At 39.3% G+C, this 4,792-nt stretch overlaps 1 pseudogene; it reads right to left on the bottom strand.

Moving 5' to 3' along the window:
- Nucleotides 1-322: 322 nt before the first annotated feature.
- LOC121925271 overlaps nt 323-4,792 on the bottom strand; it is a 120,673-nt pseudogene continuing 116,203 nt past the window's right edge.

Genomic DNA, 4,792 nt, shown 5'->3' with positions numbered 1-4,792 from the left:
TTTGTACAATAATCTCCACAGACTTTCACTTTAAATTGTGCCCAGAAACAAACTAGTAGCCAGTGAAGCTGTTTCAACAAGAGAATTATATATTCTGTGTCACTGCCCAAGTCAGCATTCTGGATGTAGCATTTTGAACCCACTGAGCTTTCCGGACAGTAGAGTTCATTGCAATAGGCTAAACAGGATGTAATCAAAACATGTACCACTGTGGTCTGATCTGACATCTCCAGGAACTGCTGCAGCTGGTGTCCTAGTTTTAACTGTACAAATGCAGTCCTAAGTACCACCAAATCTGGGCAACCAATTCACAGGGTAGAATCTAGGAGTACATCCAAGTTTTGAGCTGAGCTTTCTGGTAGTTTGTAATCCTATCCAGCCTGTGCTGAATCTTTGTTTCTTGATCTGCCTTTTTACTGACTAACAGCACCTTTGTTCTGTCTGTTGGATTAAGCTTCAGTTTGTTCAACATCATCCAGTTGACAGCAGACACTGGTTTAGTACTGAAGCAGATTCCTGAGAACTGGAAGGAAAGGAGATATAGAGTTAGGTGTTATCCACATACTTCCAAACTCCAAAACTCCAGATAACCTGTACCAGTGATTACTGGAGAGAGCAACTTTGCATGCCTGAAACTCTATAATAGTTGTTCTCTCTCTAGTTTAGAGTGCATACTTGTGATAACTTTCTGTTTATGTGTTTACACAGCTCTTTCTCTTCCTGAGCCACATATGCATCCCCTTTGTGTTTGAGAAACCCTTCTCACGCCATGCTTGCTCTTTCTCCATTAAGGATGCAGATAGGAAAAGCTCCCTAAAAAGCTCATACCTGATTTGACCTAGCATGTAGATTTTCTTCTTCTTTCTGACTACCTCAAGAAGTTGGACCTGTGTATATGAATTATGTACAAGATTGTGAGTAAACTTCTTTTTATGCTTTTTAAAAAGAAGTCTGAATTTGATTCTTTTACAGGGCTAGATGCATGTGTGGGGAGGTGGCTGGTTCGTGCTGTTCTAAGTTTCTGCTTCAGTGCAATTTAAACCTCTGCTAAAGAGATTCACCAAATATCAATTGTTTTTAACTAAACCCAGAAGTGCTTTCATGTCAAACAGTATGCAGGACAAAAGTGGAAAAGGCCAACAGCTACTGTCTCAAACAGGAATCCCTCACTTTCTGAATTTGCCCCTCCAAGAAGGACTAGAACCACTGTAAAACAATGCCACCACATTTCCTCCTAGGGAGGCAGCCCAAAAGGACACCATGGTTGATGGTATTGAAAGCCACTGAGAGATCTAACAGAACTAAAAGGAAAATACTCCTTTTGTCCTACTGCCCATGTAGGTCATGCAACAAAGTATCTAAAACTTTCTCCATCCCATAGCCAGGCCTGAAGCCAGTTTGAAATGTATCTAGATAGTCAGTTTCATTCCAGAATCCTTGGGACTGAGAGGCTACCACAAGTCTAGAACTTTGCCTAAGAAGAGGATATTGGATAGATGCTGATAATTCTCTGGCAAAGCGAGGTGTGAGGTGGGATTTTCTTTTTCAAAAATGGTCTCACCGTAACCTCTTTTAGGCAAAATAGAAAATTGCCTTGACATGGTGAGGCATTAACTATTCCCCTTAACAACTCTCTAGCCACCTCTTAGAACTACCATATATACTCGACTATAAGTCGACCTCATGTGCAAGTTGAAGGTAGGTTTTGGGGTCAAAATTATGGCTATTGATATGACCCTTGGATAAGTCGAGGGTAAAAGCTAGGGCTACATAACAAAGGATCTAGAGGTTGAAACAAAGAAAACAATGCCAACAAATTTACAAAATTCCAGCAGACTTTGTGCTTAGCCTTAAGGCTGGATGGATGAGAGAGAGTAGGGGAGGGTCAGTGCTTCCAGGACAATTTCACTCTTGTATTTCACCAGGGGATGGTTTCTTTTTAAATAAGAGTAAAAGTACAGTATTTACATTGACCCATGGATAGGTCCTCTCAGGTTTTTGGGGTCAATGTTTTGACTAAAATTTCTAGACTTATACATGAATAAGCTGACTTTCTTTTTCTGTCCCCATTCCCTTTACATATTGAACTATTTTTCAATATATGTAGAATACCTAGAAACTTTTATGTACTTTGTATGTCATTGTCATTTTTTTTATTATTCCTCTTGATAATTTTGGTTAATTTTTAGATAGAAATGCTGGTTTTAAGATAGGTCCTGTCTGCACAGGCCAAGGTACACTAGAACAGCACCTCCACCCATTACAAATGCCCTCTGTCCCAATGTTGGGCAGCTGATCCCGTGTCCACCACCACTTCAGGTCATTTCATTCTGAGGCTAGAATGAGGTGCCAAGCAATCATCACATGGCTGGGTACTTTGTTCTGATTTCAGAGTAAGCAACTGGCAGCAGTGGCTCTGTACTGCTTAGTGGGCCACATTTTAAATGGCCACCCAGTGTCAAAAGGGAGGGCTCCAGATCTTCCAAGAAGATCCAGACCATACGTGTGTTTTTTTACTCTGTAAAAGTTTAATTTTACGCTGTAAGTTTTTTTTTACTCTGTTATAAGGGGAATATACCCCTGTTCTGGTGCTGAACAGGCCAGATGTCATCCAGTCTGTAAGCACCAGAACCAGGGTTTGTGTCCAGCATCATCCAGTCTCTCCATCAAGAACATAGGAAGGGGTCATTTTATTTGGCCCATGCAGACAGGGCCATAGTTTGCATCTAATTGCACTCAGATTATTTGATTCAAAATTTCCTGATTTAAGGAACTAGTCGGGCAATGACTATTATAAAATTAACTATTATTCCCACTCCAATGATTCCTGGATGAAACAGATTATCTTGATCTAGTTTCAGGTCATGATGATGAAGGTGCTGGTGATGATGATGATATGCACAGCCTGGAAATACTGTGTGTGTAACCTGCGGACAATTAAATTTTAACAATGTGTAGTACAGAACCCCTTGTCCCAATTTATTTCCTCCAAAATAGTTTGTAAAAAATATGCTACTCATCTTTTTTTATAAAATTTAAAATGCTACACTTAAGGTGCAATTCTATGCATGTTCATTCAGAAGTGTTATTGTGTTTGCTGAAGCTGATACCTTCATAAGTATATATTAGGATTGCAGCCTGAAGCAATAATTAATTGTTTCTAATATAGCTGTAATCCTTGCACATTGATGGCATGGTGCCTCTCAGCTCGGTCCTCTCTCTGAAGCGTTAGATTAGTCATATCAAAGTAAAAGCTCGCTAATGGCATTAGAAGTCATTAAGACGACAGTGTCAAGTGCTTGTTTTGTTTTGCTTCCTCTTCATTGATTACAATACTGTGGCAGAAAATAAATGTCTTTTCACTCACAATTTTGACTTTATATTTCAAAACATTGATTTCTTACTTCTCTCCCCATTGTTGCATTACAAAACAGGATGAGACCTTGTTTTCACATTAGAGCTCAGGGCAGAAAATACTCATCACATCATGTGGTTTTTAGTGATTGCTCACCACCAAAGCTCATGCAGAAATGAAAACAAGTTAATCTTAAAGGTGCTGCCTCATTCCTTTTTTCTCTCTCCCTCCTTTTCTCCTTTTTACATCACTACCACTGTTTCAATAATACAAGTCTGTGTGTGTGTGTGTGTGTTTACATTAGATGATAGATAGATAGATAGATAGATAGATAGATAGATAGATAGATAGAGTAGATGAACTTGCATCACCAAATACTCTGTCCCAAAAGACTCTAGCAGTTGAAGAGCCACAAGGGGACTTATATCATCATGACAGTATCCTTGCAAATTTTAGCGATATGTCAATTAGCTAAGGTGGGGGAATGATTATACACAAACAAATACAGCAAACAAATACAGCAGAGACAAAAGTAAACTCTTATGTATTAGGATCTATTACAATCAGGGTTCAAGCTAGGTTTGGAACTGAATTGGGTTTGGTTGCCCTTTTGGCAGAGATCACTGCTAGTTGGAGCATCTATTACCAGATTAGGCCAAGGTTGCATCAACACTGCAGAATTGATGCAGTTTGCTTTAACTATTTACCTATCACGGCTCAATGCTATGGATTTGTAGTTTTGTGAGCTATTTAGCCTTCTCTATCAGAGAGCTCTGGTGCCACAACAAACTACAGATCCCATGATTCCATAGGATGGAGCCATGACGGTTAAAGCAGTGCCAAAGTGCATTAATTCTCCAGTGTGGTAGCAGCCCTTTATATCAATTGCAGCATTTTCTGGGGAAAGGTAGCCCTACTGAAGTTCTTCCCACTTTGGTAGTCTCTCCCATTGATTATTGTGTATTTTACATGAGCTTGTCACTAAAAACCATCTACAAACTTCAGCTGGTCTGTAATAAGAGAACAAGATTTTAAACAAAGAATGGATAAGGTGATGATATTATGCCAGTGCTTTCTGATCTGCAATGGCTGCTAATTGTTTAGAGGTCCAACTCAACATGCTGGTGTTAACTCTGAAAGCTCAAACTGACATAAAATTCTAATTGATTTGTTTTGGTGTGGTGTGTATATAAAATTAATAAATAGGGGTGAGAACCAAATGAAGGTACAAAATAGATTACTAGATTAGCATTATACCAGACAAGTGAGAATATGACATTTCATGGAATAGCCTCAATAGTTTCATAATGCGAAGAACATTCATCCCTCCACCACTTCTGTGTGTGTGCGCGCACGTATGTGCATGTGCATGCCTATATAGCCCAGAGAGCAAAAAGGATTAAGGAAAGATTTGTTGACAGTCTTCTAATATCCAGA

Source organism: Sceloporus undulatus, chromosome 1, assembly GCF_019175285.1.
Source record: "Sceloporus undulatus isolate JIND9_A2432 ecotype Alabama chromosome 1, SceUnd_v1.1, whole genome shotgun sequence".
In the NCBI taxonomy this organism is placed as follows: Eukaryota; Metazoa; Chordata; class Lepidosauria; order Squamata; family Phrynosomatidae; genus Sceloporus; species Sceloporus undulatus.
The sequence above is the reverse complement of the archived record's forward strand: the minus strand, read 5'-3'. Positions and strand labels throughout refer to the sequence as shown.